At 39.1% G+C, this 26,635-nt stretch overlaps 1 protein-coding gene across 2 annotated transcripts in view; it reads right to left on the reverse strand.

Annotated features, from left to right (window-relative positions):
* NEK7 (NIMA related kinase 7) overlaps positions 1 to 24,852 on the reverse strand; it is a 129,860-nt gene extending 105,008 nt beyond the window's left edge. Inside the window, exon 1 of one of the 2 annotated variants that reach the window (XM_037497221.2) lies at positions 24,754 to 24,852. The gene's annotated coding sequence lies outside the window, so the exon portion shown is untranslated. Of the gene's footprint in view, positions 1 to 24,576; positions 24,683 to 24,753 lie in introns of those variants that run through there. The other variant, XM_037497222.2, reaches the window with a different exon arrangement.
* Positions 24,853 to 26,635: the final 1,783 nt, after the last annotated feature.

The raw sequence follows: 26,635 nt of genomic DNA on the forward strand, positions 1-26,635 counted from the left end.
CTGAAATCCCTGCAATTATTTATCTAAGTTAATTACTTATAATATATATAGAAATCAAATCCACAGGTCTAGCAGCAAGAAGGCCAAGCAAAATCAACATCAAATCTTAATTTATGATCAAAATATTGGGCTGTAAGAGGAAAGCAGACATATGCAAATCAATCTCTCCCTCTCTCTCTCTCTCTCTCTCTCTCTCTCTCTCTCTCACACACACACACACACACACACACACACACACAGGAATTCTCTCTCCAGTTTAAAGCCTAAGAGAGTAGAACAGTCTTGTCCATTTAGAACTAGAGATCAAGTAGACTTACTAAGTAATATATGATTTAAACAAAAAGAAAAATTGAGAGTGGAAAACCACTATTACTGTATATCCAAGAACACCTTCCTAACTGAAAGCTCACATCAGATCTTCTAGGGTTGCAGGTCATTATAGTCAACTATTTAGAATTTGATTAATGTGATACCCAATTATTGATTCTCCCTATTGTCTATCTCTTAATTACTTCATTATTTCCATGAATTCAGGAGAAAACTAAAGCACAGCTACCCACATTCTGTTTGTTAATGTGTCAAACATAAAAGGACATTTCAAAATTACACATTTAATTAATTTTTTCCACTAAAAATAATCTGAGGCCTTTCATTAATTGACAAGTTTAATGTGGTCTCTATTTCAACTCACCCTTTCATGTGAACCTTTTAAGGAACTATTTATTTTACCCTGTTAAATATTAACAAAATACTTTTTAAAATGCAATTTGTAGACTAGTCCACCATCCTGGTAAAAATTTTCACCTAATTATTTCTTTTGTTAAGGTACTGAATAAATTCTCAGTCATACAATTCTACAATATTTGAACTTCATTTTTGTTGTTTACTTTTGAGGAAATTCCCACAAACAAATAAAAAGGGGGGAAGCATTGGAACACGACATAGAAGACACAAGTCTTAATCTACTTTAACAAGAACTGCCCTTGTAATGCCTAACTAATCCGCCGAAGCCTTGGTAACTTCAACTATCAAGTAACAAATGGAGGTTTTGGATTTCATGATCTCCAAAGCCCCTTCCAGTCTCAAAAGTCCACTCAATTCTAATTACTTCTGAAATAAATAAATGCATAAATAAGTCATGTTGTATAAGCTCAGAGTTTACTGACATTTAGGATAAAGTGAAGCAGTTCCAAACAAGGAACTTTTTTATAGATTATTTCATTCCAAAGCCAGTAGTAATGTATAAATAATTCTTAAGAAATCCCTTAATGAAAGTCATCATGGAAGACATTATTGAAAAACAGTGACCAAACAATTAACTTGAAATCTAAACTACCAAGAAGGTTTTTATTTGCTTAGAATGACATATCGAGCATGTGCATGACCTCAAAAAAAAATAGGTTAATGCTTCTGGGTTTATTGTTGTTTTCTTAACTATTGAAAGATGAACTGGATGCTCTAAGATTACATTTTATAATTATTTCTCTCATCAAAGTAGTACAGGAATAATCATGTCTTGAAAATTAATGGGAAAACTACATAAATAGGCTACATTCTCAGTTTTATATTTTTTCTCCTTTTAACCTTTCCCATAAAGGAATTTCCCTTAAATTAAAAAAGAAGTCAATCATTTTATGAATGCATATTTAGGGCACCATTTATTGAAGTATTTTACACACAGTTTTTCCTATTATAAATCAATATTGAGAAACGTGTGAGCTATAAGCCCATTACTTATTCACACTTTCACTTTTAGTAAATGATTATATGAACGTAATTTAATAAGCCTGTGAATTTGTTTTCTCAAAGAAAAAATTATGTGTCCTCTTATTGAAAATGCTCCATTCACTTCTCATTGTGATTCTTCTATTCAATAAGCAAAGGTGATATGTCTATTTGACTATCTTCCAAAAGAGCATGATAATTATTAAAAAATATTAGGTCATAATAAACATGAATGCCCAAAGGGGAAGATGAGTTAACAACAAAAATTATGAATTCTAGTCCTGTCTCTATTACCACACAGAAAATGCAAGTTTATGAAATTTATTTGCTTTTTCAATATCCTTCTTATACCATCTGTCAAGTGAGAAAAAGTTCAACTACACCTCAAGTAAACTGTTACAAAGAAAGAAACCTGTTCAAAGCTCTTTTGTAATATTTTAATTTGTTATATAGTTAAAACATCAAGTTTCAGTATACTTCTTGCATAAATTACTTTAGAATAAACTTCAAAATGTTAGGAACACATATGATACTACTTCATTATTGGTTAATTTCCTCTCTGTAATGCAAAGGTGTTGTAAATATCCAGTTAAAACTGCATGCCTAATTTTTAATGAAAAACCCAAAAGGATATAAAAAGATCTTCATGTGTCCATACTGCCAAAATTTTTCAGGTTTCCAAATTAATATGGACTCTTCCAGCAAAATGAGGACCCATATGCTTTTGACATCTTATACTTGTAGTTTTTTTTTTACTCGTGAAAGTTTCCACAGATACTCTCTCAAAACACCTCAGTGGCATGAAAGGGAAATAAGTTACTGATATAGATGAGAAAAGCTGTATGACAAATCAAAGATTATACAAGGAGAAAATAAAAAACTCAGATTTCCTGACTCCCATAAATCAGTATTAAGTTCAGCTTACACGCACACATAAGCTCTCTCTCTCACTCACACACACAAGCTCACACACATATACATACACACACACACACACACACACGTGCGCGCGTGCGCACACATAAACATTGAATCCTGTGTAACTGCAGCTTTTTCCTGGAAATTGAAAGATTACAGAAACCTACATATGAACATTTTCTCCAGCTCTGTAAAGCCACAGTTCAAGGCTAGGGTTTCAGTGGCTGTAAGGCAGTACTCAAGACCACAGAAAAAATTCGTATTTAGCTTAAAACCTAACCACATTCTGGAGAGTTCTGAGTCTGTCTTCAGTCCCAAATGCCCTTGATTTTCCTCCATGAACACTTTTCCCATTTCTGAAGTTCTCCTTATGCATCATGTTCTCCTCCTGGCCAGGATAATCCTTTATATATAGTATAATAACCCTTTGTTGTTGAAAAACCTTTGTAAGTTTCCTGTCACTTAACTCTTAGGTCAAATTTAAATTCATCTTAAGAATTCATGTTTTGCTGGAAAAATGAATGGAAAAAAAGGTTCATTCTTAAAAGCATCTCTTTCAGCTTTGAAAATTTATTTGTTTTACATTTAAAAAATAATTTACATAAAGGAAAAGCACGTTTTCTAAAATCCATTTTAATCTAACAACTACATAAGGTTATATGTCCAAATAATGTTTTCATTAAACAAATAGCTATAGAATCCTAAAATGCAAGGTCCTATATTAAATGAGTTACAAAAAAATGTAGAACTTATTTCCAACTCTCAAAAACCTTAAAATATTCAGATATGAAGTAATAAGGGCATTGCTCTATGGAAGAGCAATCCATTATAATATTGGCTCTGTGCCATATCAAGTTATATTTCCAATTTTCTGAAAGGATTTTTTTAAATTTAAACTATCACATGCTCTTTTACTCTCTTAAGCTTATGGATAATACAATTTTTCTTACTGAACCATATCTTTCATATAACTAGAACTTTTCCACTAAACCTTCTATGTATGGATAAATCTTCCTTGACCATGATCAATTCTCTATTGATTAGCCTTACTTTTATTAGAGATTTGTACACCAATGTTCATAAGTATTTTCCAAACTCTGCTCTTTAAAATAGCAGAATCCCTTCAGTTGTTAATGCAATGACTAAGAGAGAGAATGAGTGTAAGAGGGATCCAAGGTTGAATGAATCTGCAAAATGCCTAACCAAGTATTAAAAAAGGTCAAGTCAGTTCTTTACATAAAATTTCTCAGGGATCCTAATATGCTGCAATGCAGGGTAACTCTTCAAAGCAGTGCCCTCTGCAGATTTTTCCCAACTTGCTTAGCGACAAAATTCTTCCACATAACTTCTGTCTTGGAGAACTCTGGTAATCTGCTGAACATAGCATTGTCAATATTTGATTTAACTATTCTTTAGTCTAATTTTGGTATTAAGAATCACTATGGAAAGTTGTGTGGAGGTTCCTAAGAACACTAAAAATGAATCTACCATATGATCCAGTGATTCCATTCCTGGGAATTTACCCAAAGGACACTAAAACACTAATTCCAAAAGAAACCTGCACTCCTATGTTTACTGCAGCACTATTTACAATAGCCAAGATATGGACACAAGCCAAATGCCCCAAAATAGATGAATGGATCAAAAAGTTGTAGTATATTTATACAATGGAGTATTATTCAGCGATCAAAAAAGACAAACTCATGCCATTTGTGGCAACGTGGATGGAGCGGGAAGGGATTATGCTAGCTGAAATTAGTCAGAAGGAAAAAGATAAATACTGGATGGTTTCACTTCTACGTGGAATGTAGAGAAACCAAACGAAAGGTCAAGAAAAAGTCAAAGCTAGCAAGCTGACCATAGAACTAAAGCATAAAGCAATGGAAGGAGTGGGTGTGGGGGCTAAACAGGGGAGGTATGAACACAAGGGAATATGGCGATGGTCATGAGAGATACAGTGGAGGGAGAACTATGGGGACTACAATGATGTAAGAAAAAAATTTAATTAATAAAAAAATTAATAATAAAAAAATATACTGGCTCAAGAGCACAAATTGGAAGATACCCATTCATTTAATTATAAAAAGTAAAAAATTTAAAAACCCAGGCCTAGAAGTCAGTTGTGACCACAACTGATATAACTTTAATTCTTCCGCAGTTACTGCTGTATTATTACATCATGAGACAATTTTAAAAATTGTTCATTTGGAATTCCTATTGTTATACTTCAGTCTTTCCCTTTGTATTTTAATTATATAGCTTGCAGAACATTATTTTTAACATTTCTAGCCTTATTTCTTCTTTTAAAAGCAGCACAAATAATTATTTTTTAGCCTGAGTTAATTGTTAAAGGGAAAATTTAACTTATTGTATGTAAATAGTTTATTGACACTTATCTTTCATAACTTAATACGTTTTGTTAACTTTCTCTGCTGTGTATTTTTTTCATCTCTTACCATATGGGTCATGTTTGCCCTATTCTTGTTCAGCTACTTTAGAAAACAAATGTACATCCTCTCCTAGTTTGAATGGTGACTCTGACTCTTGAAGTCCTCCTTTAACCAGTTTTGGGTTGATTATCAAAAGAAAAGTGAAATCCTTCTCATGACACACAGTCCAATGCAGTTAGCCAAGGATGGGCCATGCCACTACTCTTGCCTTCCCCTGGGTATTCCAGCCCCAAGATCTTAGATAATAGGCTTTTTATAACCACTGCCTATCTTTCTAAGTTATTTCTGGCAATTTATACTATTTTCAATCATATCTGTAACTGTTTAGTCTTGCTTGTACATTTAATTCGTTTCATCGCTTATTACCAATGCTTTGTACAAAAATGTCCTTTTCTCAATCTTAATATTGACTTTTTGCCTATAATACATCTTCTTCAAGTAATTTCCTTAAAGGGCACACATGCAACATATTCTCTGTAATCCTTGAAAATGTAAAAATACCATTCCATTTTCACCACACATGAACCCTAATTTGATTGTGTACACATTTTTTTTAGCCATAACCATCTGTTCTTTGCAAAACTCTGAAGTAATGGTCCCATTACTTCTGGCATTCTGTGATACTAAAGAGAACATTTTGATCCCTTCCAATTTCTCGGATGATGTTAGGTCCAGTAACTTCTTTTCATCAATTATTGGTCGTGAGTAATTATACATATTATCTGCTACTACTTAATCTATACCAACTTGAAATAAATCAAGCTAGCAATGTGAATCACCACCATAAAGGACATGATGAAAATATTATTTTATCTGCTTTTCTCATTTTCACACAAAATACATCTTTTGCTTTCTGATCAATAACCAATATGCTGATTCTCTTGCTAGGTTTCCTAGCAATCAAGATAAATTTCTTGATTATTTAAATCAATATTTAGCTGCACAAAACTAGCCCCCTACATACAGATGATTTATAAACCAGTCGCTCCAGAAACTCATTTCCAACACTACTGGATCTCTCTGCCTGGTATCCAAATGTGGCATGCTCTTTCTTAGTAAATGGCATTGCCACCCAGTCATTCTACATAGTTCTTAGGTGATACCAGATCCTTTCACTCCCTCGTTTCCATAGATGTCCCCACTTCCAATTAATTTTAACTTCCAACATCTCTCTGCTTATTCTAGACTCTCATAATTCTTGCAACAGTTATAACCAATTAACTATTTTTCCCAACTTGGGTAATACAATCCCTAGACTCTATACAACACGCACCATCATAGTGATCTATCTAAAATGAAAATATAATGAGACATACTCCTGCTTAAAACCCTTTAATGACTGAATACACTTTTCTTAGCCTTGCTCCAAACCTCCCAGCACATTCTCCCTTATGAATTCTATACACTAGCCTTAATGAAACATTTACACTTCCTCCAAATGGCAGGCCAGTTCATGCCTATGTGTCTCTGACAAAGGTTGGGTCTTCTTATTGAAACACCTTTCCGATCTAGTCTGCATGGTTAACCATGCTTCATAGGTGGGAGCTCTTTGTAAAATAGCTCTTTTAAGTATTTGTTTTCATGCATTTTAATGAATGCATTCTCTCTCCAACTGAGGTCCCCACCATTATACTAAAAACTACTACTTGAGGACAGATTCTGTTTCCTCCTCATATTTTTAACCTCTAGTACATATTAATACATAAAAATACTTGCTGAATAACCAAATTTAGAAAACAAGAGTTATAAAAGATACAGATCTAACAATCAGGGTTTAATTAGCTCAAATTCACATAACCATCTACTCTTGAATGATTAAAGACAAGTTATCCTCTCTGTGTCTCAGCTCAGTCCCTGCTAAACAACAGTTCATAATGAGAACAACACATGGGATGGCAGTGCAAGGTGTCAAATCCTTATCCCAGAATAACAACTACAGGAAATTTTCTACTGTAAACAAATACCTAGAAGAATAAAGTATTAACATTATATTATAAATATATATATTGGGCCTCCCCGGTGGCACAGCAGGTTGAGAGCTGCGCTGTGAAGCTGTCTGCAGCCTCCACAGCACGGGTTCAATTCCCAGTCAGCCAGGGAGAAACCCACATAGCGTGGCAGACCTCTCCTGCCTCGCCCGCTGCTTCCCTCAGCCGTGTCTTCAGTCCATCGGCCTGTTCTGCTCCCTGCTCTCTCTGGGGGATTCTCTCACCCTCCCACACCTCTGACCTGCACCCCAGTTCTTGTATAAATAAACATTTAATAAATAAATAATTATATTGATATTATATATAATAATAAAGTATTAAAGTGTTAAGTGGACACAAACACAAGACAGTATTATTTCTTCTGCATATCTTTACAGAGGAATTCCCTATGAGGATGTAAAAGACAAGAGATCCCTTACTCAGCACCCTTCAAAGAAGTTTGTCCAAAAAGCTTTTGAGAGCCTTTCTACTAGTTTAGGTTACGTGGGGATAGAATGCTGCTGCAAACAACAAATTCCCCTTATATTTCTGCCATGTCTTCAGTTACTCTCACAGCAACAAGTAAGGCCTGGTAAGGCCTGGTAAAGCAGATTACTAAGCCAATCAGTCAGCTATAACACTAGAAAAATCATGACAACCAAACTATAATCATTCAGAGCAAAAGACTGACAAACATAAAGAGCTAAGACAAGTGGCTTGGAACCATCTTTCCAAGCCTAATTATAAAATCATTCACTGAGTTCCTTGTACTAAATAATTCAAAGCAATGAATTCTATCAACAAAGCTTATAAGGCACTACTGAATGCAGGCAAGTACTCAGAAATACGTCCATTAGTGTGAATTATTTATTGCAAGGTCACTTGGTTTTAAGAGCCTTTAGTCTGAAACGAGTACTCACTAGCTGAAAAATATCACATACAAATAAAAAACACTTCTCATTTAAATAAATTAATAACTTTTTCAGAATTAACACAATTGTACATTTTTCTTTATATACAAGTTATTAACTGCTCATGTTTATTCACTTGTCTGCAATCCTTATCTTACATTACAGACACTGTTGTTTGTGCTGCTTATCCTGAGCTTTCAAAGTCCTCTTTACATAATATAGTTTACAGCAATACATAAGGCAATTTTAAAAGGTTTCCTATCAAGTTATTTCTTTTCCTAAAGAAACTGGACAAGAAGACTGAGGCCTAGAGTTGGGTGGGTAAGAAATGACTCCAGCTCAGGTCTTCTGATGTTCTCCAGGGAACTCTCATCCAGGCTCTCACCACATTCATGGGGTCTGGGTTAGTCATAACCACAGAGCCTACTGAACAGTTAATTAGGTTAGTAGGACACAATCAATGTGTAACAAAACAAATCTAGTCTGTTACTTTACTTCTACAGAAATTCACACTTTCTACCGGTTCCCTACAAAGAAAAAAGAACGAGGAGTAATAACTGCATCTTTGGATTTGTTCGATTTCATTTTTGGAACATAGCACAAAGGTGAAGCATTGACTTCCAACACAAATTAAAATGAAAAGAAAATAAAGGAGATGCTACAGCATTTTAGAAAGAAATCTGGATTTACCTTTAAAAAAGTAGATGTGGAAATGTATAACACACCAATCCCACTTCGGTGCAGCTCTCCAAAGAACATGGAAGCATCAACCCCCAAAATCGTAAGCTTCATGTTTACTGCAGCACTGTTTACAAAAGCTAGGACATGGAAATAACCAAAATGCCCACTGATAGAGGACTGGAGTAAGATGTGGTATATCCACATAATGCAATAGTATTTAGCCTTAAGGAAAGATAAGACACAGCCATTTACAGCAAAATGAATGGCGTTCAAGGTAATTATGTATAGTAAAGCAAGTCGGAATGACAAATATTGGACATTTACATAGCAGAGAAATCAACAAAGCAAAATATAAAAACTAGCTAGGAAGGAGAAGGAAGAAGGAAAAAGAGGAAAAACAGCAAGTATGTGAAAACCAGTGACTTATACAAAACTACCCTAGGTTCTAATAAAAGTACTATTCAGTATACTTACTTATAAGGAAAGTCATGGATATATTTTACCTTTGAAATTTTACATTCTGAGAGAGTCAATTCAATTGCTATTAAATTCTTGTTTGTATCATAAAAAAAACGAGTTAGTCTTTGAACGGATTATGCAAAGTTAACCAAGGCAGCTGCTAAATAAACTTTCTCACCAAACTCTGCCAAATTACCTCAGTCCTGACCTGTACCATCTTGCTATCCATCTCATGTTCTCCAGAGCACAGTCCATAAAATCACGCCAATCTGTGCGTGTGTATCTTTTAACATACACAGTTATACACTGGAAACAAATGTACTTTCTCTGGCACACTTATGTGAAACTATGATTTTATGGAGATACCATCCAAAGATTAAGGACTACTATTTTAAATTAACAGTAGGAATAACAAACATGCTATGCTAATGAAGTTAACTAGTAGGTTATATGAGAGATTTCAAAATAAACGTTGCATGATAAAACCGAAAAAGAAGGATACTTCTTTTTAGTGTTTATAGACTTACACTCAGAAAGAGCATTTAAAAGAACAGATTTATTAACAATGGAAATGGCATTATTTGTGACTTCACGAGAAAATATCTTACATGTTACACACAGAGCTAAAACCAGGCAGCCATCATGAATCAACTTTTAGTCTCTCCCAGGATTTGTTCAGCATTTATTTACCTTTTAATAAAACAGCCCTTCTAAGTTAGAAGATTGAACAGGACCCTGACTCTTCCCCAGACTCATCTACGGCAAAGCAGAATCCATCATCCTCCGAGTATCGACGAGAACACAGCTGTACCCTAGAACACAGTTCCCTGCTGAGCTCAAGCTTGACATACATATATATAACCAACTGTTAACAGATTCAGTCACCCGTATATCCCACAAATACCCCAAACTCAACACCACACCAAGAAGCCATTATTTGTTCTTAATGTGGTTAGTTTTGATGAAAGTATATTTAATGAGAATGAAGAGGTTATTCTATACTCTCTGGTTAACCAGTAGCACTCTGAAGTCTAAACTAATCTGGCTAATATCTTCTTGTCCTTTGTTCATCAGAATTAAGCACTATGATAACTGTATCTGCTACTAAGGCAAATCCTGTTCCCTTATATTATGGAGTATTTCAACTCCCACATCCTCTAGCCATCAAGCAGGGATTCATACCACTTTGCTAGTCATTTGATGTGTAGGTACTGACTGTGCATGGGAGGACCTATACAACTATCTTAGCACCAAAAGGTCAGCCACAGCGCATTTTGTATTAAAATATGAGAAGATGTCTAAAACCAGATTGGGTCAGTTTGTTCTTCTTAACTCTCATGATCATACTCCAAACTGCTTACGAAAGACTACAGAGTGGAAACTGTGAAAGAATTAAAAGATAATCAAATAAAAAAACAGGATTATACTTCTTCTTAGAGAAGGACACCTAAACTCCTGTCCTCAATGAGGCAGCAAATACAATGACATAAAGAAAATGTCCTAAGAATCTGCAGGAAATTTAAGACTCCAATTTCTTCATTTCTTCCTGTTTCAATAAAGACTCTCAAGGTGGGAAGAAAAGGTAGGGAGGAAAGTGTACCAGAACTGGAAATAAATGATACTAAGATTTACTCAGACCATCTGCCATAACTGTGGGCTATCTTAGACATCTCTCTCTTATCTTCTCCAACTCATCCATTAAGTCATATTTTGAGCACAACTGATGTCTCTACCACAGCTGCTGGGAATACAAAAAGGGCTAAGGAATTTCAATCCCTCGAGCTATTCACAAGGGAGACCTAAAGAACAAACTTTGGCAATATAAGGAAGCCAGTATTCTGACAGATGCCATCACGTGGAACTGCAACCAAGAGTTGACAAGAAAGATGCCTAGCAGGCCATCAGGTCAGGCAAGGCCAGGAGTTTTAAAGAACGTGTGGGAGTTAAACAGGTACAAGAGAGGAAGGACATTCCTGAATAAAGCATGAAATAACAGAGAACTACAAGAAAGTAGTAGAGAAGGGAGCTCAGGATACAGCAGAAATAAGAATCGGGACCCAACTCGTCATTTCAAGAGAAAAGAAGAGAGATTCAAAGTTATTTTTGAGACAATAACTGAAGGATTTTAAGCAAGGAACAAACTCTACCAGAAGTTGAAGGTGCTAGGGGTGTTTAAAAAAAAAGTATGACTAGATAAACTATAATTTAAATGAGGGGAAAAAAGAAGATACTAAAGGGAGCTCTGTTTATGAAACAAAAATCAAAAAAACCTCTTTCCTTGGTAATTTTAAATTTACAAACTCAAATCAATTTATAAACTGAACTTAGATTTATTTTTTAATGAATCTACCCAAGGTCCCCTCTATAATAATCTTGATACTGTTTCAAGCTAGTTCCTGAGCTGTCATTAACTAAAGACCAAAAAAAGAACTATAAAAGCACTATCGCTGTTATTGCTGTTAAAATAAAAATTTGAAAACAAAAGGTACAATTAACCTTTATAATTGTAGCGCTGGAGAGAAGGGGATTCGTTTTTTTTTTTAAACCTGAAAGTTCAGAAATTTTTTTTTTAATTTTTTTAATTTTTATATTCCCCATACAATTGCACCCCCCTTATTTTGACCCCAATTCCTCCTTTCCCCACTGCCCCATAGTGTGTCTCTGGTTCACAGTTGTCCGTTGATTTTGATTTTTTCTTTCTTATAGTCATTCTTTTTCCTGGTCCCTTATGTAAGTTTTCTAGATTCCTGCTATGAGTGAGACCATCCGGTATTTTTCTTTTTCTTTCTGGCTTATTTCGCTGAGCATGATCGAAGGGGGTTCATCTTAACAAAATATTCACGGCCTTTCATAAAGCAATGTCCTGGTACCTTCCCAGGTCAATTTTCCATGTGCTTTTTCATGAGTTTATGAAGATACAATCTATCTTTGGTCCATTTAGCATAGAACTTTTATAAGTACTTTAAGTGTTTTCTTAAATAACTACTGACACTTTGATGGTTCTTTTAAATTTCTAGCAATGAAAATTATTAAAAGATACTAAATAAAATTTATGTTTTGAAGTAGAGCACCCTTTCTCTCTGTCAGAATCTGAGCCCCACAAATCAAAGGATAATCTTCCATTGATTCACATTAGCAATTATTCTTAAAAGACGGGAATAATTTCAAAAATTAAGTCAGTTATTTCCTTCTTTATAACTCAGTTCAACAATTTCTTCACAAGGGGGTTGTTACAATGTCAAAATGGAATTAATTTGGCAAATGTATAGTAAGCACCTTTTATAGGCAGGCAGAGGTTGCTAGCAGCCCTTTATAGAAAGCCAGACCACTTAACCTGAACCAGGAATGGGCTAGCCTCTAAGGAAAAACAACAGAAGGATACTGAGGGAATGAGTTCTATGTCAGCTTTAACTCAAAATTAACCTGACTGTTGGTCCTGTTTGAACATTATGTCCTAATTCCTGGAACTCAGTTCTTACACTGTTTCTTGCTATTCATGCCTCTAATTAAAACCTGACCACCAAACTGGTCTCCTCTTGACTCCATCACCCTCACCATTTTGACCAACTTTATGTCTGGCATACCCTTTTCTCGTAACCTATTTTGAGATCTTCCAAAACTTAAAATTCAAAACTTGGAATCAAGCTCAACTCTCAGACCAGATCTGTAAGTATGCAGAGATAGGTCAGCTGCAGACCAGACTTTCTATCACAAAGTAAGACCTCCCTTATCCCATTCCTTTGGGCCTTGTGGGGAAGTGCATGGCATTCATCCAGGGCTTCCCTGAAACCAATTGCTCAATTGTGCTGGACATTCTGTCATTGCTAGGATCTGCCCAGAACCTCTGCCCCACAGAGTTGCTAGGATGCAGGCATCTGTCATCCCTGAATGGCCAGTTCTGACAAGAATGGTCCCAGGCCCTGCAGGAAACACAAATATGTACAGAACATGATTCACACCTTCCAGGATTATATTCCAGGAAGGAGGCTAAGACAGGTACAACAATGGTAACAGTCAGTAAGTGCTAATGAAGCAGAAGATTTCTCTCTTTTTTTTTTTTTTTTTTTGTGAAATACCTGAGAAGAGTCTTCAAAGATGAAGATGATTTTAATACACTCAGATTGAACAGTTGGAGTGTAGAAAACAGGCATTAAGAAGCAGTAAGAAAGGTGCATGAAGATAGAGCAGAGAAGTCAAAAAAGGTATAAAGCTTATCAAAAAATGGTAGGTTGTCAAATATCACTAAACTATAGGGCTATAACATAAAGAAATGAATCTAGAAAGGTAGGTCAGGATCAAGTTGAAAACAGAGGTTCCAATGTACAATCACTAAAACTGTCTGCTGCCAAATTTTGCAATTAACAAAAACCAAAAAAAAAATTAAAGCATAAAGCTAAATCTGTGTATTGAAATGACAATTACAGTCCTCCACACACAAAGGATAATCTAATTATCTGACAGTTTTGATTTAAGATTCTTTCTAATTGTGAACAGTTGGCAAATAAACTTGCATCTCCAAGAAAAATAGGCACAACTTTTGACTGCCTCATGATTAAATCTAACTTCCTAACATGGCCACCCAGCAGATGGAAGGGGTTCCTAAGCAGTCATTATATCTAGAATTAGCAATTATTCAAACATTAGAAATAATGTAGATTTTGAAAGTCTCATGCATAAAACTGAGTGGTATGGACATACCACCTTACTCTTCAACTGCACAATTATTAACCCACAACCCAACCAACCCACCTATGGCCAATCTTATAAACAGAGAAAATTAGGAACAATCTTTCCAAACAAGGGAAGGTTACAAAAAGTGAACTCCACCACTTGAGGTCCATATTTTCTGCATTTCTCCTTTTTATTTTTAAAGATTACTTCTTCCCACTCTTTCTCAACCATCACGTCTCTCTATCACTGAAAACGCCACTGCAGTTTACGTTTTTCTTTTTCAATATCTCTGTAGCTCCTTCCTGTACTATAATCATTTCCACTACCTACCAACTCCCAAATTTATCTTTTGAAGTGGGACCCAAACTGGAAAATGAGAACAATAAAGAAACAAGTAAAAAAAAAAAAAAAAAGGTAAACTTAATAATGTCACAGAATCATTCTTCTTACACTGCTGGAGATCTCCAGAGAGCCTAAAGGTCTGTACCCTATCGTTTCATGCAAATGTGCCTTCCAAATGCAGTGAAAGGTCATCTCAACTTGAAACTAAAAGTCTAACATTAAATGCTGTGCAATTAACTGGATCATCTTCTGAACAACCTCAAAATGTACATGCAAATACTGTCCTCCCCACACATAATTGTTCAAAAAGAATAAAAGGGGACATTCGTGTCTCACTATGGAAATACTGCCATTCAGATGATAACCACCCACCTAGAAACTGCAGTACTACCCTGTCAGGGACCATACAGGGGAGACAAGGGTCCCCAACATTTCCCAACTCAGTACATCACTCGACCCAGGCTTCTTTTTATTATATGAGCTACCTCACGCTATCAATGTTCTCTCTTAGACCAGACACTCAACTCTTAAAGCCATTTCTTTGGACATTAATTTAGCTCACACTAATAGTCAAGCCCTATGCTTGGCATTTGGAAAGACATAAAAATGAACCTGAACTTAATCCAGGACTTCAAAACCTTTACGCCAGGCTGCTTCTCATTACAGCCCAAATTAATTAATAAATTAAAGATGGGGTAGGGGGAATAGGAATGCTCATAAACAAAAGGGCCTGGAATGATTAATAAAATTCAAATTAATGAAAAGGGTGAAAAAAAAATCACTGATTAGAAAGCAGTGTTAAAATGACCAAGTAAGCTTTCTTGAACACAGAACATAACTTGCATGCCAGGGCCTGTCTCTACTGACAAGGAGTAAGTTAGGAAGGACTCAAGTTCCAGCCACTTGTTATCAGTGGAAATAAGACAGTCATGGAAAAAGGAACAGGTTACTCATCACGATGTTCCTGAACACTCTCCAGCAAGGCCAGATATAAGCTAGACAGAGGGCTTGATGCAGTCAACCCAGGAAGTCAGAGAGAACAACAGGTAGAATTTGGGCAGAGGTAACTATAGGCAAGCCTGTACACCCGAGGCAAAGGGCTTTTGCACTTAAGCAAAATGCAAACCATCTCAGGGCCAAGGGAAGTGGTAAACTTTCACACCCAGCTGAGAGAAACACTGTAGAAATGCCAAAAAAGGTAAGATCAGCACACAGTATAAGCAGTACACTAACAAGGGACCATTTGCTTGGGCTACAACTCAAACAATCAGACTTACTATTGTTTGAAGTGGAATTTTCTTTTGTTATTACTCAATTGTTACTTATAAAATATCTATACTTCCTTACCTAATGTATTCTCATTGATTTATAACAGTGATTTCAATACCATCTATCCACCATTTGAGCTGAGACAATGGTTAGATATGCTGGAAGTCCATCATTAGACATAACTATGCCAAAGGGCTGCACGTCCAAGGCCAGAGGATGATGCCTAGAGATGGACTCTCACTGTAGATAGATAGATTTTTTTTTAAAATTGTTTTCTTAAAGACCATGTGGTAATTCTTAGTGTGCCCTAAGGAATACCTACATTAGAATCACCTACACTGCTGATTCACCTACATGCAGGTTCCTATCACAGCCCAGAAGTTTCCTGAATCTGTACAGACATCAGTGGGGTCCTTGCTTTAAAACATCAGCAGTCATACTTGTCAAAACTGAAACAGGGATCACAACTGGGTGGGGGCACAGTTTGAGAAACATAGTTACAGGACAAAGAACTTTGAAATGCAACTTAACTTGGTGATGGCAAAATGTCACCCATATATTTTTTAACAATTATGCAACCTTTGTAAAAATCATTTTCAATGTACAAGAGACAAAACTACATGAAGGAATCAAAAAATAAATTGATTTGACTACTCTCTATTCTGCTTTGTAAGGTAGGATTTTGACTGGAATAGGGAAAACATATTATTTATGAACAAATAAGAACCAACTTCTAAGAGCTCAGCACAGCTAGGAAGATGACGGAAATAGAACCAACTATGATCTCTGAATCAGAGAAGGGAAGAAGCTACACGGAGAAACTGGGCAGTGGGGCTACCAAGCATTTCAGGTATACAGACAAGAAATAATTGGGGTATGTAAGTTTTTTGCAATATGCTAAGTGACTAACAAATAACAAGGGAAGCTGGTACTTATGAATCAAGGTGTTTAGTGCAATAAAATATGTATTTATGAAATATTGCCCAGATAACCCAGTTTACTACCCCATCTGCAGCTCTAAGGGCTCCTTCCTAAGACCAGCCTCCAAAATGATAATTGTTTTCTCCTTCTTTGATCTTATTTCATAGGATATAGCAACATACCCCAATATTCCCCATTTTAGAAGCAAAAGAGCTATGCCACTACTGCAGTCAGGTACTCAAATATTCGCTGACTTGAGTCTGTGTCATCACTCTATCAGTAGGACCTCACTGAGCATGGCCCACAAACAGAGCAAGAATCTGCTAATTCACGAGAAATGAAACAAACAACAATAACAAACAACAACCAAAAAAAAAACACAGCATGCTTCCTGTCAAGAACATTACAAAGGTAACAAAAAGCACCATTGGCTGTAATAAAATCCAGGGGAGGGCCTCCCCATGGCATAGCAGGTTGAGCACAGCACTGTGAAGCTGTCTGCAGCCTCTGAAGCGCGGGTTCGATTCCTGCCTGGCCGGCCAGGGAGATTCCCACATGGCACAGCAGACCTCTCCTGTCTTGCCCGCTGCTCCCCTCAGCAGTGCTTTCGGTCTGTCTGGCTGTTCTGCTCCCAGCTCTGCCTCTGGTGAATCCTCTCACCCTCCCGCACCTCTGACCTGTACCCCAGCTATTGTATAAATAAAAAATAAATATTTAAAAAAATAAAAAATAAGTAAAATCCAGGGGAACATGGATTAGCAAATTTACATCCTTGGGTTCAGTTATACCACCTTAAATGAAAAAGCTAATTTAGACAATTCACTAGTATTCTTCCTTTTCTGAAAGTATTAGATTTAGTGAACCTTGCACTTACATTCTCCTACAGGAAACTACAAAATTGTAATTGTAAATGGAAAACTTGATTTTGGACTGGATTTTTAAGATAACAATAGACTACCAACAGCACATAAAGTAGCTACAGGACAACCTGCCTTTATCTCTCACATTCAATCTCTTAACAACCTTAAAATATTCGGTTCAGGAAAAAAAAAATCATAGCTCTAAAAATCTTTTGTGTGATAAAGAATCTGAGAAGTATAGATTTAAACTTTAAATGTAAGGTGACTGGAAATAAAGATGAGGCCATGAGATGACCCTAATCCAGTATGACCGGTATCCTTATGAGAAAGAAGACACACAAAGAATGTGACAGAGGCAGAGAATGGAGTAATATGTCTATAGGCCAAGAAGCATCAAGGAGTGCCACAAACACCAGAGGCTAAGAACAAAGCACAGGACATACTCCTAGAGTTTTCACAGAGAGCATTGCCCTGTGGACACCTTGTCTTCTGACCATCAGAATGGTTAGAGAGTAAATTTCTGTTGTTTTAAGCCCTCCAGTGTATGGCAATTTGTTTGGGCAGATCTAGGAAACAAATATAGGTGTTCAGAGTCAGGGCCCAGAGCATATCTCCTGGGCCACAGCAGAGGTACAGTTCTGGGCCCCCAAACAGCACAATCTCCCTTGTGGGTGGGTTGTACATGGGTTGTGTCATCCCAGACTGGTGGCTCACTGCTGGATTTCTGATCACAGAAGAGACTGAAACTCCCTTGGTGGCCTGGTATTCAGAAACTTGTCTAAAAGCTCAGATTCTCTCAGAACCATCAAATATTATTAAATACAACGTAACACATTCCTTACTTCTTAAAAAAAAAAGGGGAGAGAATGACTAGAGGACTCATGAAAGAAATGCCTAATTTGAAAAGAAAAAAGCCATTTAAAGAACACAAGTCATAAAATAAAGTGAAATTGAAAATATGCCATTCCACGATGAAAATATTTATCAAATGTGGAAACTTTATTAAAACTTTATTCTAGGTGTATAATAAAAAAGCTAAGAAATTCTAGTTTATACTATCAGTTCTCACCGACTCTCACCTACTGCATTATTCTAAATGTGTTTTAACACCAATGACAGTGAAGAAAACAAAGGAAGTGAAACAGTAGCTTGCCGCCATATAAAAATAAAGCATCTATTTCTTTCCATAAAACCACTCTGTCAGTAAGCATTCTTGTTGAATAAGAAACCAAGCCTAGAAACAAACAATGTGGAATAAAGACAGGCTATTTGCCTAAAATAAGTTACCTATTGTCCACTCTGGGTGTTCTTCTGACAGCAGTATGCAAACACATCACACTATTTTACTACAAATTTCCTCAACTAGACAAAAGTGGCAACAAGGACTTGTAATCGCTTACATTTTGGAAGCATAACCTGTTTTCATAACTACTTCTATTCTATTATCCTGATCATAACATAACAGAGGATATGTTATGTCATGTCAGTAATTAGAGAACATGACATTATTTTAACAATCAAAAAAAAAAAAACAGCTGTCTAAAAAGAAAAAAGAATAATTTTAATTCTGCCATTTTTGAATCAATATTTAAGGATCTTTTTATGAGTCTTATTTTTTGTTGTCCAAAATATAACATCCCAAGTTTCTTGAGGTTTTTTTACTTAAAGAACCTTACTGCCTACCTGTCCCAGCCCCCACCAAAAAATCATAAAAATACTAATTCAAAAGTGGGAAGCATGAAATTATGAATACGGAAATCACAGGGCAAAGAGCAAGGGCTGAATTCAAGGAGAGAATGTAAAAAGGCAGTAAAGCTAACAGGAGCCTGTTCAAACTGGGACAAAGCAGAGTGGGCAACAGCCTATCATGAGGAGAAACTGAGGACGAGAGAAGTGCCTCCCACCCCTGAAAGTCCCATGAATCAAGATATAGGTGAAATGAAACTAACACTTACTGAGCCCACTAGCAGATTTTTACAGATGTTTTCACTGACTCCTCAAAGCAACCTCACCTAAACTGAGAAAACTATAGTCTGAACAAATCAATTAATGTAACCAGGTCATAAAGTCAGGGGCCAACCTGGGGCTTTGTGCCTCTCTTCTTCACAACATGTAAACACAGAAAAGGATAGTATTTGTACCTCAGGGTCAGATAATGAGAAGAGGGGAGTGGTAGCTGGTGTTAATTAGCCTGAATGTTGAATGCCCCAGGAACCCCACTTGACTACTCCAAGGTATCAGTATTCCAACACACCTAGAACCCACTCCCTGCCGGGGCTGGGAAATTCTACCCTGTCACTTCTAAACTGTTCTATTTTCCATTCCATTCTACTGCTTCTCTGTAGCTGCACCCAGATGTCAGCCTACAGTTCATACTTTTCTTAAAGCAAAGGAAGAAGGTAAGCTTTACACAGCCCAGGTCGCAAAAGCTCTGACTATTGTCCCACCCCACAAATAGATATCATTTCCAGTATTTCGTTTTTATTGGAAAAAAATATTTTTATTGGGAAAGAAAGTCTCTTATAAAAGACTTTAAGTCAATTTTTCTCAAAAAATATTTGCCCTCTTGCTCATGCCAGAAGTTCCCTCTAAAGGCAACAAAGCCAGTCATTCCAGTATGCTTAATATGAAAGCTAGTAGTTAAACCAAAACACACTCCTATCAAAGTCTCATCAATCACTGGAGCAAAGATAAATGTATGACATCAGATTACATTTTGGTTTAGTAAGAAGGAGGAAGGTATAGGGAGGCACACATCCATCCTCTGTCACAGGACTGGAGCAGGATCCCGAGACGCAAACAGAGAGGAAACCCTGAAAAGGTGGATAAGTGTAAAATAGTTCATAGTTCATATGTTCAAGAAGTCTAAGAAATGAAATACAAAATTTGGGAATGAAAAACTGGGATGTATTGGGAGGCGACTGGAAAAGATCAAGAGACTGTCACAATGATCAAAGGACCAAAAACGGTTTTAAAGATTTTATACATATATATATATACACACACACACATATATACATATATATACACATCCACACAAGAACTGAGGTGTAGGCCAGAAGTGCAGGGGAGAAGGGAGGAGTATGATAAGAGTCACCAAAGACAGAGTAGGGAACTGGCAGACCTACTGAAGTACACTGCTGAGGGGAGCAGCAGGCAAGAGGCCAGACAGGAGTGGTCTGCTAAGCCGGTGGACTAGCTACCCCCTCTCCCAATCGAACTTCTGAGGCAGTAGCTGGCTACAGCTTGATAGCACTGAGACTTTAATCCCTGCACAACCAGGGAGGCCCCCAAAATGGTCTCATATACATATATACATGTAAATAAAACACAACACTGCTATGGAAAAGCCAAATCAACCCAAACATCAATGGCCTAGAATCACATTTAAACCTTAGATATTATCTTCTACTGCAAGGGTGAGCCGCCTACTTGTCTGTATAATAAAGTTTTATTGGCGCACACTCACGGCCCACCTTTCCAGTTATTGATGAGGAAGGTAAAGGCAGTGAGTGGCTAGACAGAGCTCACAAAACCAGAAGTGCGTACTATGTGGCCTCTGAAAGAAAAACCCTGCCAGCCTGTTTTACACAAAAGCAACCCAGAATGAAAAGGCTGCACTTAACTACATCCTTACACTGACCATGAACAAAAAAACTAATGGCAAGATTTGCCGAAAGGGCTATTTCCATTACATAACAGAAAACATTTATTTCTAAATTCTTATAGAACAATTAAATAAGTTCCATTTATGCAGTTATTAACATTTTGGATAGCTGGTCCACCCAAAATAGCTCTTTGTATTAGCTCATCATATAAATAGTTAGATGGAGCTGTAATTTTAACAAAGGTTAAAAAAGAAGGTATCCTGCTCAAAAAAATTAAGAAATGTTTCCAGACCATCTGTCCTTCTCATTCCCAGTGTTCACTGAAAAAAAAAAAAAAAAAATGAAATACATCCTCTAAGTATTTTCTTTAAAGTGAAATATTATCTTGTGAAAATAATATCACAGGATTAATAACCAAGAGGAATCAGCAGTTCAGAAGTTCTGTTTACTCTAACTGTGAATAGTTCTACATTAGTTTTATGTGTAATTTTTAAAATTCTCAACTGCCATTATATCCTGCAAATAAATAATTTCATTACAATTGTATAATCAAATGTTATGCATCTGTATTCCCTATAAAAGTAAGGGGAGGCAGAATTAAAGCATTCAAGTCTGAAAAACATGCTATCCTGCTATATATTTGTAGAAATGTTAATATAAAGTAATTGCTGATAAAGCAGTTGAGAGAAAACAGTAATCATAGTCATTCCCAAGACACCCGGGGAAATTTTATTATTTACTCTATAATATTACACTGTTTGTTTCCATGTTTACATGTAATATACTAAAATATCTATACACAAACTCTTAAGCTAAGGTAAATATTTGAAGGGACTGAATGAAACCCCAAACGCAGTGAGAGCTGCTTTGCGCAACTGCAGCTACACTGCACATTTTTTAAATACCAGAGCCTATTTAAAAAAAAAAAAAATCAGAGGAAATAAAACTGGAAGGGAATTTTGGAACTTATCTAATTAAGCAATTTTTTTCCAAAATTACATTAAATAATCACCATTCTCTCCTACCCAGATGTTCTGAATGGTAGCTACCTAAGGAATACTATAGAATATATTTGAAAACATCATATAGTTTCTAGGAAAATAGTGTTTGATTCTAAACACTATTGACACTAGTGGCATCTGGGACCATATATTTAAGCGTGGGGGGAGGGGCTACATTTCGGCAAATGTACAATTTGAGAAGAATACTTAGAAGTTTCCAATACATTAGAGCCAGAAATTGTCCACTGCAACCACCAGGAAGATGAAGGGGAGGGGAGTATGAGGTTAAATCTTTATTTACACAAACCATAACTACATTTTGGGGCATTTAGAATTGTAATACTGCCTTTTATTATACGGGAAAGTTAATTATACAATCCTCAAATCTTCCCTCCTCCACTAGCATGCTGCCATCATACCAGACATGCTTTCCTCATTCTTGGAGTACGTGCTGTTTTACTGGGCTGGAAAAGAGTTCTTGAAACTGTCCAGCCAGGAAAATGTGTAAGTAGGGAAAGAAACTGAAGATGCTAGAGAAGATCTAAATAAACAAAACAGAATAGCAGTTCGGGTGATAAAATATCTGCATTCAAGTTAGCCCCACGTATTTGTGAAAACGCTTAATTTAGATTCTGACATTTCTTGGTTTTCATTTTCTGATCATTTCATTTTCTGATCAACCCCATCAGTCACACTGACAATACAGTTTGCTGACCAGCTTCGTCCCTTATCAATCAGAAAACTTTTGTCGAAGTGGGAAGTCCAAGGTGCAGCTGAATTAAGAAACGAGAGCGATACGAGGGCCAAGAGGACACCGAAGCCTCCTCACCCTGATTTTTACACCTTTGTTTCACGAGACCCAGCCTCCCGCCGGGCGTCCCACCGCCAGCGCACAGCCCAGGGAAACTTCGGCTCCCCCACCCCGCTGCAGCCGGGGTAGGAAGTACCCGCCCACCGTGAGGGAACCGCGGTGTCCCCGTCGCCCATTGGCTGAGGAGGCCGTCAGTTCGGAGGGGGCGGGGCCTGCGCCGAGTGCGGAATCTCAGGCTCTCAAACCTGGGAGGGTCCCGCGTCTTCCCCAGCCCGCCTTTACACTTCTCCTGCCTTCCTCTCACCACCACCCACACAGTTTCTGCCCCTTTGACTCCTCCGAGAGGCAAAAGTTTTTCCAGCCTCTGCATCTCTCCCCCACCCCACAAGCTCCCAGTTCAGGACCAAATAGAGGATGCTGTGGTTTTGGGAGCGAAGCAAGCGGCGGGCGGGCTTTCCCCGCGGGTTACAGAGGATCCCGAACTCTGCAATGGAACAGCTGCTTAAGTTTTCTATTAACCGTTTCAAATGCATTGATTTTAACCAAGCAGGAAAGCCAAGAACACTCGGCGTCAATTCGGCACGAGTTACCACAAACCTTTACGGGATTAACTCTAGCTCTTATTTAACTACCCAACGTTTTTCAATATTTATCCGGTAGTCCCAAAAGTACCACAAGCGTCTTGGGTGAATACTACGCCATTTTTGGACCACACCCGCAGCAGCTCAAGGTCCTATACAGAATAGGTTCAGCACACACACATTCTGTACTTTATTTTCTAATCCAAGTGACAAGACACACTGTGTGAGTTGCCTGCAGGGAGTGCACATGCCTCTTGAAACTTCAAATTCCTTTGGGGAGGAATTAGAAACAGTGGTTCTAATTACGACAGCTACACTATGACCCACGAACCATGGGCATTTGATGTTTTCAACTGCATCCTCACGATTAGTGATCTCAAAAAAGGAGGAGAATTATTTCATTTCTGTGTCAGAGCCCTAGTGTAGTTTTGTTAGCAGGACTGATCAATGATGGCAACATAACTTACTGTAAATGAAGTTTTTTTTGTTTTTTTGTGTTTTTGTTTGTTTGTTTGTTTTTACTATTTATCCCGAACAAGGACTACAGCGCTAGAGGAATACGGTTCATCTGTCTGATACATCATCCCCCAAGGCCTACAGTAGATAGAGCAGCCAACAGGCGTTCAGTGTATCTCACTGCAGCATCCTCTAGGGTTGCGCTGTTTCCTGACACCGTCCTGTGGCAAAGTGATCTCCACATTTTTTTCCCCCCGTTTCCCTGACTTTGGCTTCAAGTTTCAATTTACTCTTTCTTTACCATTGCCACCATCACCAGTAATGTTCGTTACTGCCTTGCAATTCCTCTCGCCGACATTTCCTAACACTGAGGTTGACCAATACCCAATACTGACAAAGTCCCCCCTCCAGCTCATTCTCCAGAGGTGGGTCACCGCCCCAGGACCGCTCAAGTCTCCAGATTCTCTCCCCTTCGCTCGGCTCCCACCACCCGCTCCTGCCGGGGAACTCAACAATTTCTCTCTCAGTCAGGCTGCCGGCGAATCCTGACAGCTGGCCCCAACCAATCCGCGAGGGATAAATAACCGGCTCTGCCAATGAGCACTCGCCGGGAAGCGGGAGGCGGGACTTCGCCCAAGTTCCTGCGGTCCTGAAACCGAAGACCTGTTGCCGCCGCCGCCGTGGCCGCGGAGTTTCTTAGTTACCGCGGCGCCCACAGCGGCCTCGGGCCGCCACAGCCGCGACCGGGCACCGAGCTCTTCCCGCCGCCGCCGCCCCACCGCGCTGAGCCCCCCAACCCCGACCGCCCGTGGCGCGCCCCGCCCCGCCGACCCCGGGCGGGGGGATCCCGGAGGCCGCCCCGCGCGGTCCCGACCTCCCGCTCCCGCCGGCTCCCGCAGGCCCCTCCACCCGCCGCGGGGGCCCGAAGCCCCGGGAGCCACTCACTCGGAAGTTGGGAGGTTTCCGCTGTCCGGCCCGCGAGGGAGCCGGGCGGGCGGGCGGCTCGACCAGGTGGCGCAACGCGAAGGCCCGCTGGGCCGGGAACTGTGGCTGCGAGGCCCGGAGCCGATCGCCGCCTCCCGCCGCGCCGCCCCCGCGGACGCTGCAGGCGCGGGCACCCACCCTGCGCTCGGCGAGGCGCGTCCCGAGAGCGAGCCTAGCGGCGGCCCATCCTCCCGCAGCTCCCGCTCCTCCTCCGCGGCCGCCGCTGTCAGGAGTGTAAACATCCCGGCATCCCGAGGAGAGGGGCGGGGCGGGCGCCGGCCCCTCCCGAGCCCCGGCGCCCCGCGCCGCCGAGGCCCGCCGGCCGCGCGCCGCGGCTGCCCGCGAACCTCCGCGCCGGCCGGGAGCGCGGCCGCCCCGCCGCCTCGCCCCGAGGCCCCGCGCGCCCGGGGAGCCCCTCCCGGAGGCGCGTCCCGGGGCCGGGCCCGGCGGGAACGGGGCGCGCCGCGCTGCCCCTTCAGCCCTGCTCGCCGCCTTCGGGCCAACTTCCCTCCTAGCTGGGGGTCGGCTGCGGTGGGAGAACTCGCGTCTGCTGTCCCCACGTTTAAATGCCTCTTCCCCCTCCCCCGGCCCGCCTCACGCGGGTTTGCCAGCTGTGAGGCCAATGGGTGGCGTCCCGTGTCTTCTGGGTCCCAACATTTTGAGTCCATCTTTTAAACTTCCTCTGCACTAAGCAGAGCTTGCATTAAAGCGTCCCAGCATGGAATGCGATGACTTTTAGGACATTTGCAAAAAGTGAACTACCTGGTTTGGCACCAGGGATCTTTGGGGGAGGAGGAGCATTTGTATCTACAGGGAGATAAATTTGGAAAGAGGGGAGGGAGGGTCGGAGGGCGAGAGATTCCAGGACCCTGGCACACGGAATGCAAAAGGAATGCTTGGTCCGGAGTCCTCACCCCTTCGAGGGCCGGACCCGCATTACTGGAGGAGACTGCTAGGAGGCAGTAGGCAGTCGGCCACACCTTGATTGTAATCTCAGCCCGGTGATTATTCGCTGCGTGACCTGGCTGCAAGTTATTTCACCTCTCTCAAGTCTCGTTATCTTTGTCTGCGCAAGGAGAAGAATGATAATACCTATCTCTAAGACTGCAGTTAGAATTCACTGAGATAAAGCAAAGGGTTTAAGCACACGAGCCTGGCATATAAGAAGTGCTCATTAAATAGCTGCTATTAACTCCCTAGTTCTTTCACTAGTTTCACTTCCAGCCAAAGGTATTGGAACCAGGAATGAGTAGATTATAGTTCAAATAAAATATTATGGCTATGGAATTTAGATTTTAAAAGTTTATTTTTAGAAAGAAATGGTTCAAGATACCAAGAAATGTTGACTCCAGTGGTTCTAGCTGTATTAGTATTGTGCTAGAAAGCGTTCTAAGGAACAAGGATACAACACTTCACCAAGATACAAAGTCTCTGCTCTCGTGGAGCTTATGTTAGAAATCACAAAAATAATTATTCGTGTGTAAGTAAAAATATATATATTTATTACAATTGGCATTAGTAAAAATACTTTTTTTAAAAAAAATTTTCATAATAATTAGATAGTGGTAGGAAAGGCAATAATAATAACCCAGTAAGATACTTGCCATGTCAGTTGATTCATGGGAAAAGAAAGCAGGGTATGGAGATAGAAGAAGGATATTATTTCAGATATGTTTATCTGGAAAGGCCTCTGAGCAGTGACCTGAAGGAAGAAAATGAGCACTGTGTCTATCCAGGAGTAAAGAGTTTTATAGTGAAGGAACAGCAAATGCAAAGACAGAGTAGAGGTGGGGTGTTTGAGGAACAGCTACAAGGTTGTATCTAAAAGCCAGTGAACTAAAGACAAGCAATAGCAGATGAGGTAGAAAGAGGGATAGGCCTGGGAAGGGGACAAATGTAGAACTTTATAACTTGCAGAATATATTCTTAATGAAATGAAGAGTTGCAGGAAGAGTCACCAAATCAGACTGCAGAGCAGAAGCAACTGTTCTAATGTTCAGGTTAGATTGATAATGGGTCA

The sequence above is a fragment of the Talpa occidentalis genome, unplaced genomic scaffold (genome assembly GCF_014898055.3).
Source record: "Talpa occidentalis isolate TD23 unplaced genomic scaffold, MPIMG_talOcc4v2.1 talOcc4.8, whole genome shotgun sequence".
Lineage (NCBI taxonomy): Eukaryota > Metazoa > Chordata > Mammalia > Eulipotyphla > Talpidae > Talpa > Talpa occidentalis.